This window comes from Pinus tabuliformis, chromosome 5_2 (assembly GCF_031772625.1).
Source record: "Pinus tabuliformis cultivar Carrire ecotype Pingquan chromosome 5_2, CPIR1, whole genome shotgun sequence".
NCBI classification, from domain to species: domain Eukaryota; kingdom Viridiplantae; phylum Streptophyta; class Pinopsida; order Pinales; family Pinaceae; genus Pinus; species Pinus tabuliformis.
The window spans coordinates 75,475,003-75,489,392 of record NC_142306.1 but is presented as its reverse complement, the minus strand read 5'-3'; the positions used below and the strand labels follow the sequence as shown (position 1 = coordinate 75,489,392).

Below are 14,390 nucleotides of genomic sequence, written 5' to 3'. Positions count from 1 at the left end.
GTAGTTGAAACAAGACTAGGGAACGAAAGCTGGTCTACAGTCACAATACTGCCATTGTGAGGGAAAGACATCACGCGAAAGAGTGTCGATACGACAGCTTTCATTGCATAAACATAGTCTCGCCCAAGGAGTAAATTGAAATCCAAGGGACCTCGAACTACCATAAGATCAATACAGACCGTTTTACCTTCCAAGGTAATAGAAAACTTAGGAAGGATCCCTAAAGGTTCACTAATGGTTTTGTTAAAAGCTTTCAGATTCTGCGTAATAGGCGCAAGCTGAGGGGAACCCAAAGCTTTCCAAACAGTTGAGGATAAAATACTAACAGAAGAACCTTCATCTACCTGAGTACGATGTATGTCCCTACCACCCGCCTTGACAATGATTTGGAAAGGGATGGAGGAAGGAAGACGAGGTTCTGTCAGTCTATTCCAATCAAAGGAAAAGACCTCAGTGCTTGGAGGGGGTTCTGTAGAAACAGGTGAAATGCCCCCCGGCATAGAAGAATCTGATGTAACTAGAAGAACCTGAGTGGTATGAAGTTCACTCTCTAAAGGGAAAGTGGGATCGACCGAATGTGAAATTGAATCGACCACTTGATCAACTAATTGATCATCAACCTGAGTGACATGAGTTTCACTCTCCAATGGGAGAGTGTGATCGACTGTACTTGAATTTAAATCAATCACTCCGTCAGTTGACAGTAGGTTGGGAGAAAGTTTACGGTAACCAGTTGGAAATTCTTGCTGTGGAACAGTAAGGTTTTCCAACAATATTGAGGCTTCATCCATGTGAGGGCAAATGTGAGTTTGATGACTCCCTTTGCATAACTTACAAGGAAACCTAACTTTACCCTTTTTCCCAGGAACCTGACTATCACTGGTTGATGGATCAATGGAAAGTTGATGAGATTTTTCTGACCATACTTCCAAGACCTTTGGAATACCAGGACAATTGACAAGGAAGTGGTCACCCTTACAAATCCTGCAAGGGTATTTTGGTTTACGATGCATGTCGGAGTTTTCCTCAACACAACTAACATTCACAGCCATGGTTGGTTGGTTGACTTCTTTCTTATCTTGCTTCTTCTTCTTCTTCTTCTTCTTCCCTTTCTTCTTCTTCTTAGCCTCCTGGTTACTAGCATCAAGGCTTTTACCAGGCCAAGAGGAAGAAATGGAGGAAGAAAAATTAGGCGAAGAAGGTAAAGGGTCAAGAGAAGGTTGGTGATGTTGAGATGGTGAACTCTGTTGAGGTGAAGCATCCGGTTGAGATGGAACAATTGGAGTACTTTGGGCCAACGAAGTTGAAAATAACCATATCGGTAATCCTATTGTAAATCCAGGTAATGACAAAGTAGCCATATAAGGAGGACCAACATTTCCAAAGTAAGGAAAAGTACTAGGATTCTCATTAGGAGGGGTTCCTAGGTTGGTAAATTCCGGAACATTTGCCATTATATTCAACTTCAGTGAATTTTATTAACAATTTTTAAAACTAAAATTAACAATTCACAATTCACACCTAACAATTAAAATTCACAATTCACACATATGGTCTCTAAAAGTAAAAACAAACAAATTAACATGCGCTATCAAATCTAGGAGTCAAACCAGACACAAACAGTAGCCTTCCGGACCGAAAACACTAGTTGGTGATGAAGCCCAACATCGCCGAATTCAGTACAGAAGTGGTGGGTGGAACAGTTACCCCGGCAGCCTGCTTAATGAATAGACTGGACCAAGTTCCTCCACTTTTAACCGTCTCGAGTGAAGTGAACCCCCCAGAAAATCCAAGTGAGTCTAGCCGACGTCTGCTCCAGGTACAGTGGGATCTTCCCTCCACCGTCACCTTGGGTAGAACCCTAAATATAATGGTCACTAAGGTTACCAACAACAACAAATGCACCTGGGGGAACAGTCTACACTCCGACAGCACACAAGGGCAGAGTATCAAGCTCAATCCCCTTGCCGGCTCCTTGACAATAATCCAAGGTTTACCGACAAGTGACCCCTGGCTCCTCGACAATGGTTAATCCGAGGTTTACCGTTTGTAATACGTGCGTGTCTGGCGTCGTTCCCAAAGAGGGAGGATTGATCCCCTCACTGGTTCGGACACGAGCTCGTGCTTCTCCTTTAAGAGGAGCTTTCCCAGAGTACAAATGAAACAGTCGGATTTATCCTACCACAAGATGAGCTACCTGTTTGGTTTTGTTGTCTTGGAGAGTTAATTACTCTCCTACTCCAAGACACTAGCCTAAGCTATGTTGGTGTTTCAGAGCCCTAGAAATGTAAAAATTACTAGATGAATTTTAATTAAGCACTGTGTTATTAAGGCTGTTATTACTCAAATGGGTAAATGGAGATGAAACCAATGGTGTTATGACCCGAATCAACTGAATGCAATCGAATATGATAATGCAATCCTTTCAATTCGATGAATCCTAACTAGAGTAAGGAGAGAGTTTCCATTCACTTCCAACAATTCAAAAAATTGATCACTAAGAGAAAATATAACAAATTCTCTAATGCACTAATTTCATCAAGAAAAACTAATGCAAATCAATTCCAAACCATTTTTTTATTTTTATTTTGTGTAAATTCAAATCAAAGAAAACTGATCTAAATCTACGATTGATTTTTCAGAACGTAAACTATGCAATGGTAATCTAAGCACAATTCACTTGAAAAGTATGCAAATGTAATCTATGCACATTTTTCATTCATATTCTGAAAATGAGAATTCTAATTATACAAATGTGATCTATGCAAGAGAATTCTCAAACACAAGACGATTCTAATGTGATCTAAGAACCAATCAAGTGCAAGTTGAGAAAATTGGGTGAGAGTTCCAAAGATCAGAAAATAAGAACACTCAAAGGTGATTAACACTCATACACAATTTAGCCCCCCCCCCCCCCCCCCCGGCGAATGAGGGGGAATTTTTTTTGCAAAAATGAAAGCAAAAAGATGCAAAATTGTGAAAGGACTGAGAGAAACCTCCAAGTAATGACCAAAGGAAATCAAATCAAGAATTTCTCAAGAAAGAGACTCAAAACACCCAATTGATGAAAGCTTAGAACAGGAATGCTAATGGAACAAGCTTAGGTGAATATCTTTGACAAGAGACTAATGGATTTGGGCAGTAAAAACTAAGAAAAAGCAAAATCTAAGAGAAAAAATGCAAAAAATGGAATTTTCTTAAATTTTAGCAGGGGACGCAGGCAACCCGTTAAGACAGGTGCGGGCCCGCTCTGTGCACACAGCGACAATGGGTACAGGGACGCACTGTGCAATACTCAGAGGGTGCGTCCTACTGGAAAATTCAAGAAAAACTAAATCTAATTTAATCCTAAGCTAATCCACCCAAATACAAGTTCACACAGCCAAAAACTAGAAAAATAAACCAATTTTCTCAGATCAAAGTTCATTCAAAGGAAAAGACTTTCACATCAATGGAGTCCCCAGCGGAGTCGCCAATTTGTCAGGCGGAAAGAGTCGATTGTGCGGACACAACCAACCTCCCTAGGAGCCTAAGACTCTCTAGTGACAAACAAGACAAACAAGAGCAATCCTTCCCTAAACATGCATTTACTATATAAGAAATCAAGTGTTTAGATCCTACCTGTAATCCAACGTTGTTGTAGCAGTCCAACCTCACTGATCCAGATGAGCTCCTCCTTCACTTTGAAACCTGCATCCACTAACAATCAAACGATTAAATAGCACTTGATAATATCATAAAATAAAACATATTTAACACATAGACCAAGGAGTACATGAAACAACTCATAAATAACAAGTTATTGAGAAGAATGGACTCATTTGCATTAATAGGTAACAAAAGGAACAAATACAACCTGAGCCTTGGTGTTGTGCAAGTCCCTCCCAGGGTCCATCAAGAGTTCTCCTTTACTTTGACAAAGCTCACCCACTTCCAAATAGAACAAGCAAAGATGGCAATCTCTCCTCACAAGCTTCTAAATGGGAGTCCTAATTCCAGCAGCATCTACCCTTAGAAATGTATAGCTTCCAACCTCCCCTCCTTCTGGCCCAATGCCTGTATTTATAGTGCTCAAGACGAAGTTATTCATGTCCACCATCAATGGGATAATCCCCTCTTTGGATGGGATAGCTCCCTTATTGATGGGATAAGTTCCTCTTTGGTAGGGGTACATGAACCATCTGGAGGTGCTCAATACACGTCGAACAACCTTCTAGAATGCTCTAGAAATGACCACAAGTAACTTTTTAAAGATGAAACTTGCGCATTTTGACCTTTACAGGGGGACGCACCTGCCCCTTTACATATAGAGCGTCCAAGGAGGAGCTTTTGTGAACCTGCGTACCCAGAGATAAATACATTTATAAGGACTTTCTCTCTTTTTGGAGTTTGACATGGAGAGCAGAGGCATAAGACTTGCCTAAGAGGATAGCATGACTGTTGATAGAGCCATACTAACTGTAAATAGCCATGGTGACATTTTTTAGTGTAACAAAGCTGCACCACATAATAGAGTTCTTGGAGTTTATATGCCAAATTTGAGATGTAAGTACTTTGCAAATGCCACCTTATGCTTTCACTTCATCCATACCTTTTTTACATGCCATTATGGTGGCCTAGACCACACATATGGACACTAGTGGATGGCTTAGCAATGGTGAAGCCTAATTGTTCTACGTTTTGACTTTTTTCGTTGGAATTCGACTATAGAATTTTGATCAAGATTCTAATTTTTCATTGTTTAAAATGTGATTTTTAATGTATAAATGGGTTCAACACTCTAAAATAACTAAGGCACTCATATTTTTGTAGTGTACCAACCTCCTATCCCTCCAAGATTTGGAAACTTCTCACTATTTTTGCAAAATTGTTGGTTTTGGCATTTCATCAAACAATTTGACTATTTGCTCTGTTTTTTTCTTTTTTTTTTTATTATTGTGGGTTTCAACTTATATTTTGGTGTTTTTGACATGTAATGGCATTGAAAATACAAGATAAATAAAATCCAACAATAATACAACAACACAACATCAATTTGCGCAAAGATAATGGTCAAGTCTTTGTTATAAACCAATGCATTACAAGTTGCCCTCTTCTTTTTTGTATGGATGTGGAAATATGGGCTATTGTAGATCACTGTATTGGTCCAAATCACACCCAAACTTAGACTAAGGCCCTGTTCCTCTATTCTCTGCCACTTTCCAGCCCTAAAACACACATATGTTCCTCCCACAATAGGTACCTATAGTAGCGGCTACAACCACCATCCAAAATTTTGGCCTGCACCAAATTTGGAGCCTCCCTTGAAGAGTTTTATTTGATGACTGCACACACTCAAGTTCACTCTGTGAGCTCTTGTGAGTCTATATATCTTCCTAGCCTTTTTATTGCATTCAGGTCTCTACATGTTGATGTCTAAGTCATGCTTGTGACCATGTTATGGTTATGCTCAAATTCTTCGCTTCGTATGTGCTTGTGGTGTTTGCTATGAAAACATCTGTCGCACTCACACACAGAGTCACATTCACTGTCGTGCAAGCGTCAAATCGATCAATGAATGATCAATTATGAGTGTCACACTTGTCACTTACACTGTTGGTCATTATTATTGAATGTGTGTCTGGATGGTTTAGTCATTTCATTGTCAAGTCATGTGAGTGTGTGTTTGTATGATCACCTATACATATTTCAATTGTTCACACACTTAGCCATTTTTACTGAAATTTATGACGACCAGACTCCCCTCTGATAGCCGGACCATCACCCCACCATCAACGTGATCGACTGTCAACCAGAACAACATAGAAGCACCAAGCTAACATCTTCAATCTGCGTTCCCCGCAAGCAATCCAATCAACTCTCATGCTGGCCACCTAGACAATCAGACCCAGCAGTCACCCTGGGAATGACTCCCCTCAAAAACTACGCAGAGGCCACTAACCTCACCTACTCAACTCACCAAGGAAATTGTGCAGATAGGCCAAACAAAGACCAAGTGCCCATCCCTATCACCCTCAGAAAATTGTTCAATTTTCCCAGTGAGACGCGTCGATAGTCGACCGACTGTTCGTCTCAAAAATTTTGCAGTTCTCATGAGAAGGCCTTCCACTGCCCATCAGCCAACTCAACTCAAAAATTACAACGAGATGATTAGCAGGCTTGCCTCCCAGCCTAAGTTCAGTTTTCCTAGCCAACAACTCCTAGCAGCGGAATTCCGGTTCCCTCCAGGAAATGCGCAGTTTCTACTACAAATGACTGAGCAACCGACTGCTAGTTCCCTTTGGGAATTGCGTAGTTTTGGTTGCCAGTGACCCCAGTAGCCAATTGGAAGTTCCCTCTGTGAATTGCACAGTTTTGGCTACCAGTCTCTCGGGCAGTTGAATCCCTAGAAAAACTGCGCAATCCCTGCCTCCTGACCCTTCATGCAGCCCAGCCCGCTCCTTTGGAAAATTGTGAAAATATGGCTTTCCAGCCTCGTTGCCCATTCATTCTAAAAAAAATGCACAGAGCATGCCTGCCTTTCCTTCCAACAGCCCAAACGGCTCCTCCCAAAATTTGTGCAACTTTGCCCCCTAGCCAACCCATACTTTGCAGACAGTCATTGTCGACTGAGATTTCTTGTCTCCATCTCTCAGTGACTCTTGTGTAGCTTTCATCATCAATTTCCCAGAGCAATCATCTTGCACCACGGCCTTGCTGCCTCTCCCAGTCACCTACATCCGAATGATCATGTGTCAAGGTAGACTAGGAGGTTTTGGATTTGATGTCGTCTCGTCATGAGTGACTACAGGTACAGGTACACCAATGAACATGGCAAGACAATGAATGGGATGAATGAAGGGAGCACATGCAGAATGACAGGCTCACCAACGAACAAACAAATGAATCATGTGAAGCAAATGAATTTGATGAACATGCACCTTCGCGGACAGATGAGCCTTTCAAGCCTTCTAGCATGCAAGCAAGGAACAACATGATAAATTTTCATCAAGCGAACCAAGGACCATCGAAGACTCTGCGCACTTCTTCATGCGAAGGTGAAGCTATGATACACTATGAAGACATCCATCACCTAGCAGCACTATTGCTCGACATGCACTCTAGTAGTAGCATGAATGTACCAGCATTGTCATGTAGAGTCACGTCATGAGTCATGTCGCCCACATCTCCACTATGGATTTGTTGTCAATCAATGTGATGTAATGTGGAAATCCAAGAGACCCACTTGTTGAAAAAAGATTCATGTAAGGAGAAAAGTCATGGAAGTTAAACAGTCATGAGGGTAGTTGAACAACCACAAGGGTTTGTTTCACCCTTGGCTATAAATACCCCTTCATTTGTACATGCAAAGCACTTTTCACCTCAGCTCCTCCCACATAGCCAAGAGAGTCTATAATATTTTCTTTGAGGAGTAAGTAGTGGCTCCAACGCCCCACACTTGGGGTTAGTGATGTATGGTGTAATGATCTGTCTTGGAACTTTCACTTAAATTAGAAGCCTGCTAACATGCCAACATGTTTTCACACATGTATTGTATTTCTTGTAAGACTGCTCTTTGACACTTGTAATGAATGTTGCTTTAACCTATGTTCTACATCTGAACTGGTTCATTTGTTGTAATACATAATCTATTAATGGAAATGTTTTATATATGTTGTTAACGTTGTCTCGCACGTGTATACTTCTCTCCCACACATCAGATAGACCTTTCACATGAAGCTTGTTGTAACAACCATCACACTCGTTCAGACTACTCCATGAATGATGTACATGTTATCTCACCTTGTATGTTCTGATTGTCACATCTGTGTGGACTGCTCTGCCAGAAGTTGTGCATGTCCTGTTGTGTTGTGTGTTCTTAGTAGTGTTAGGACTGCTCCCAATCGACTTGGAACTCACTCTCACCCTCTCCCTCAATAGTGAAAGAACCATTGACACAAGTGACACTTACACTCACCAAGCACGCAAACCTCACTTCTCGAAGACAAAGCGAACCACTCTCTTGTGCTAAAAAGCAATATTTGAGGCAAATCCTTAAGAAAATGGCAACCGGGCCATCATACCGGATGGGACTCCCACACCAAATGGTGTGAGGTCTAGTTGGGACTTCATAGTGGGGTGATCCCCTGAATGTTAGCGGGTCCAGCACCATCAACATTTCTGGCGCTAGAAGGAGGGCAGCCAATTGTACATGGTTGAACTTCCCCTCACACTCGCTCATCAATCATCTGGTCAAGGAAGTAACTCACACTCCCTCTCACATGACTCTGTAGTTGGTTACTCCTCACCTCCCAGAATTGAACACGAGATTTCATATCAACACCTTCGCTTTGTCTGTCCTATCACTCACCAGTTTGCAAAAGAAATCAGACTGATCCCAGGCATACAACATCTTCCACACACATCTAGGAAGCCAAAAGCCACTCCCATAGTAGTTGTTGTATCATTGCTAGAAGAAGAAGTCCTTACCAAGCTCGAAGTTATAGAGGAAGCTATTGAAGACATTGAGGAACCTCCAATATTCCTTGAAGACAAATAAGTCACTCTTGTGATCATGGGATCAAACTATGGTATAGGAGGTGGAGGGGAAGGCAATGGAGGAGGTGGAGGTGGAGACAAACCGACAGACTCAGATCCGAAACCATCAGACTCCGAAGGACAGGAAGATGACAAAGATATGGCTGACCCAAATCTTGAATGGATGACTCGGGGACCATTGGCCCTCCCAGTTTTTCTACACAAGATGTCGAGGCGAGCAGAGACGATGAACATCAAGTTCAACCCTGACAATGTGGTGAAGGCAGAAGACCACTTAGACAACTTCTACCTATAGCTGCAGACCCTTGAGGTACGTTATGATGACGTAGCATGTTGAATGTTCCCATGTACCTTGGACGGCCGCGCAGTTGCTTGGTATCACATCCTTCCACCCAAATCCATACAGAAATGGGGTTCTTTCAAACGTATGTTCCTTGAAAATTTTGCTGGTGACAATACCCCAACCATGTTGCTCCAGGAATTGGGAAGCCTCAGGATGGAGGGAAAAGAGAAAGTGAAAGACTTCAATCACACTTTTATTCATATTTTGAATCATTTTGCAGTAGACACCAAACCTCATGACTCCATCATTGTCGACTATTACACGTCTACACTGCCAACCACCATTGTGCAGTTCATCAAGCGAGCTGTGAAGCCAACACTTTTAGGAAGCTGTGAAGAGGCTATTGTTGTTGAAAAATACTTGTGCACAATCGGAGTCAACAAGAATGACGAATCAATGAAAGAATCCAAGGATGCTATCAGAAAGCCCCAAGTAATGGTGAAGAAGGGTAGAGACAAGGAAGCAACTGATATTGAGACCCTCACTCACCTTGTCAAGAACTTGACCACCGAAATGTTCGAACTCAAGCAATGGAAGACGGACACATTCGCAAGAATTCATCCGCCCAGACAAATATAGGCAAGTAGCTCATCAACCAGCTCATCAAGCAACAACCGGTTTAGTTCCAATTTTTCACAGAAGCCTGTGTTCCAAATCGATCAGTGCGTTGATCCTAATTTTTGTTCCTTCCACGAAGAGTTTCACCCCGAGAAATCTTGTTTATATTGCAAGTGAATCATTACCTCTATATGCAGTCATACACTCGATGCAAAAGCAACATGTAGGAGGATCCAGAAGACACTGATGATAACGAAGAGGTTGCACCTAATGAAGAACCAAGTTTTTGGCATGCAGTGAACGCGTATCAGTGCTCTCAATTAATCTCGAAGATGAACATCGAGAAGCAGCCCCAAAAAAAAAATGATCGTTGCAATATTAGGAGTAAAGGGGCTCCCCCTACACTTGGAGAAATACAAGATAAAGTGAGACAATTGATAAAGAAGGTTGATCCACCAGCTGCCTCCAAGCAACAATAAAAAAAGCAAGTCCAGGAAGACATCGGTAGATAAGAATACATCCATGAGCAACAAGTTGCAGAACACTCCACCGGATAGTGTGAACATCCGTTCCACCCCAAACACCTCGATGAGTCTACCATCGCTAGATTACAACATATTCGATGACATGAAGAAAAATCAAGTGAACATTAGTCTGTTTGAGTTAGCCAAAGTCTAGAGTAAGTGAGATATCCTGCTGCGCGCATTGGGACAAACAACACAGCCTCTACCAACAAGGGATCATGCACACCTCCCAGATCCCTTTCCACTATGCTCAATACACTCCAGATGGAAGAAGAAAACTCAGGTTGCCACCCATTCCTATTTTCATTCGAATTTTTCAACTACAATTTCCACAACTGCCTAGTTGATTTTGGCGTGGCAGCCAATGTCATGCCTCTCTCCATTGCTAGAAAGATCAATGCACAATGGAGCGAAACATCTATGAGAATCATCCAACTTGATAGAACATTAGTACCAGTCATTGGTGAACTACAAGACGTGATCATCTGACTATCCCATGATAGTTGAGTCCACCAATGCATCAACATAGTTGTTGTGGATATACCGGAAGCATATGGCCTACTACTCAGCAGAGACTGGTCCAGCAAGCTAGATGGATATTTCACTACACACTGGTCTCACATGTGGCTTTGGTACAAGGGCAGATGCAACCAAATTTGGGCATTATCAGAGAGGTATATGAAACATAATTTCACTCCCCTTAACGGCGAGAATGAACCATTGGCCTTCACATAACTCATGTTTGGCAACTGCCTCCTGGAAAAGACATTAGAGTGTTATCCTACATGGCTAGCTCCAACCTCATCACACAAGAAGTTGGGACTCCTTCCTTGCCCAACTGATGATAATGAAACTTGTACAGTTTGTTTTTCCAATAGTAGTAGTTGTAGAAAAAACAATAGTAGCAGCAGTACCAGCACGCCAAACGGTCCATGTATAGACGAGTTGTGGGCTATGAGCCTTGACAATTCAAGAACACATGATGGCCCAAGGACCGAGTGTATCTCAGTCATCCAAAACAATGGACAATGCATGATTTCGAGCTTTTTTAAGTTCAAAGGCACAAACAATGATGCTAAGTATGAAGCACTCATACTGAACACACAAAGGACCAACACTACAAATGAACAAAGCAAACTGGTAACCTACCACGATCCAAAGATGGCCAATCTCGGTACAAGTTTCACACTACAGCAGCGAAAATTCATTGACCAGTTGACCAAATAATACCGGGATGGGTCTGCACGAGTAGATGATGAACTGAGTACGCACTACGTGCGAGCAATCCAACATGATATTCCAAGTAAAGGAGGAGACAAGCCATTGCATCAAAGAATAGGTAACACATGCACGTTGTTTTCACTCCTTGCACTGAAAAGATTGAGTAACAATTTAAGTGTTTGGATTACTTGCAAATTTCGTCATCATACTTGGTTTTTCAATTTAAATCCTACACGTAAGAAATATGGGAAATTTTGCTTTCGCATTGAATTCAGAAATTTGAATCCTTCCGGGAATAAAAACAACTACCTCATGCCATCATCCGAGCCCATGTTGCACTCAGTACCTGAAATAGTGGCATTATCTTCACTTGAAGGTCTTATGGAATGCCACCAGGTTTTGGTAGCGGAGCCCGGTGGACTTGCACTGGTCTACAAGAAGCTTGGCCCACAAACGTATCATTTGAAATCACTGGGTAGGAGGATTGACAACCTTCCTGCCGATGGCCAAGATATTAAACATTATTCTCAGTGGGTCGAGCCATGCCCGTGCCATGTACATAGTCTTCTTGCTACTTGTTGTTTCATTTTGTTTCTTTTCTTATTTTCTTTTCTTTTGCTTTGTTTGATTTTGCTTACTATTTTTGTTCACGTTCATTTTGCTTGTTTGATATATTACTATTCTTGTTTCCAAAAATAAGTGCTACCAACTACTACATCTTGGATTTGAGTAGAGTATGTGGCTGAAATTTGAGGAAACTTGTGACACTACAACACTTGGCCAATCTTGTGTATTCCTTCTCTATGCTTGGTTGTAACCTCTGGTCGATGAAACCTTGACAGAAAATACGAACCGTCTGCAAGGGAATTTTTGGTCCAACCATGAACCTATGTCCACAGTGGGAATCCCCATGCTTATACTCAGCCTTCTTCTCTATGTGTGCAAGCTCATCCAACTAGTAGAAATAGAGAAGGGGAAAATCTAAACGAGCAAACATATGTCAAAGGTCTTACATGCTTCTCTGAAGGAACAACCTATTCTTCTCTCAATTAGTCGAGATCCCTCTTCCACCCCAAAAATAAATAAGTGCCTATTCACAGTCCTCTTGAAAAATATAAAGGTAAAAGAAGAGAAAGGATTACTGTGCAGAGAGGTGAAGCATGCAACTCCACCGTGGTACTGACCAGGCTCATTGGAAGTGGAGCAATGTGTGTGTTCCTACGTGACTCCACCGAGGTACTCCCTAGGCCTGCTGGCAGTGGAGCAACACCAAAGATGAAAAATTATACTCTGAAAATTTTCAACTTGTCAGCTAAACTACCCTTCCTAGGTTCGAAACGATGAGATTCAAGCTGAACTTTTGATTGTGTTTGACTGAGTTGGCAAAGGGTGAACCACATAGGTCCATGGATTAAGTGGTGAAACTGAAGTAACCCACACAGTGATTCAATACTCCCCCGAAAGAGCAATGCCCTGTGCTAGAAATGAACTGAAACAGAGAAGCTGGAGTTCTACCAGTGTGTAACCAAGTGTTCTAGCAGCTACAACCACCCTCCAAAATTTTCGCCTCCACCAATTTGGAAGCGTCCCTTGAAGAGTTTTAATTGATGAATACACACACTCAAGTTCACTCCATGAGCTCATGTGAGTCTTTACATCTGCCTCGCTTGTTCATTGCATTCAAGTCTCTACATGTTGATGTTTAAGTCATGCTTGCGACCATGTTCTAGTTATGCTCAAAGTCTATGCTTCATATGTTCTTGTTGTGTTCGCTATGAAAGCATCTGTCACACTCACACATGGAGTCACATTCACCGTCACGCAAGTGTCATCTCGATCAGTGAATGTTCAACCATGAGTGTCTCGCTTGTCACTTACACCGTCATTCAGTCTTGTTGAACATGTGTGTCTGGATGGTTTGGTTGTTTCGTCGTCAAGTCATGCGAGTGTGTGTTTGTATGATCACCTATGAAAATTTTGATTGTTCACACACTTAGCCATTTTTGTTGAAAGTTATAATGACTAGATTCCCCTCTGATAGCCATATCATCACCCTGCCATCAACTAGATTGACTGTCAACCAGAACAATGCAGAAGCACAAAACTAGCCTCTTCAAGTTGTACTGCCTGCAAGCAATCCAATCAACTCTCATGCTGGCTACCTCGATAGTCAGACCTGACAGTCACCCCGGGACTGACCCCCCTTAAAAACTACATAGAGGCCACTAACCTCACCTATTCAACTAACCGAGGAAATTGTGAAGACAAGACAGACAGACACCAAGTGCCCGTCCCTATCTCCCTCAGAAAATTGCACAATTTTCCTAGTCAGCCACCCTGACAGTCGACCCATTGTCATCTCAAAAATTGTGCAGTGCTCATGAGCAGGAATTTCTCTTCCCATTAGTCAACTCAACTCAGAAATTTCATAGAGATGATCAGCAGCCTGGCCTCCCGACCTCAGTGCACTTTTCCTAGCCAACAACTCCTAGTAGTGGACTGCCAGTTCCCTCCAAGAATTGCTTAGTTTTTGTTGCTAGTGACTGAGCATCCAACTGCTAGTTACCTCTAGGAATTGCACAGTTTTGGCTGCCAGTGACCCCAACAGCCAACTAGCAGTTCCATCTGGGAATTGGGTAGTTTTGGCTGCCAGTCTCCTGGGCAATTCCCTAGAAAAACTGCGTAATCCCTACCTGCTGACCCTTCATGCAGCCTGGCCCGTCCCTTTGGAAAGTTTCGCAAATATGGTTGTCCAGCCCCATTGCCCATTCATTCTAAAAAATGCACAAAGCATGATTGCCTTGCCTTCCAATAGCCATATTGTTCCTCCCAAAACTTGCGCAATTTTTTTCCCAGCTGAGCCAGAACTTGCAGACAGTCGTTGTCAACCCAGATTACCTGTCTCCATCTCTCAGTGACACTTGTGCAGTTTTCATCAAAAATTGCCCAGAGCCATAATCCCGCATCACAGCCTTGTTGCCTCTCCTGGTCACCTGAATCCAAATGATCATGTGTCATGGTAGACTAGGAGGTTTTGGAATTGATGTCATCTCGTCATGAGTGATTGCAGATACATGTACACCAATGAACATGGTAAGACGACGAATGGGATGAATGAAGGGAGCACATGGAGAATGACACACTCACCAACGGATGAATGAATGAAGAATGCAAAGCGAACGAACGTGATTAACATGCACCTTTGC

General features: G+C 42.2%; 1 pseudogene; it reads right to left on the bottom strand.

The window, feature by feature from the left end:
* LOC149157616 (homeobox-leucine zipper protein HOX9-like) overlaps positions 1–14,150 on the bottom strand; it is a 108,973-nt pseudogene extending 94,823 nt beyond the window's left edge.
* Positions 14,151–14,390: the final 240 nt, after the last annotated feature.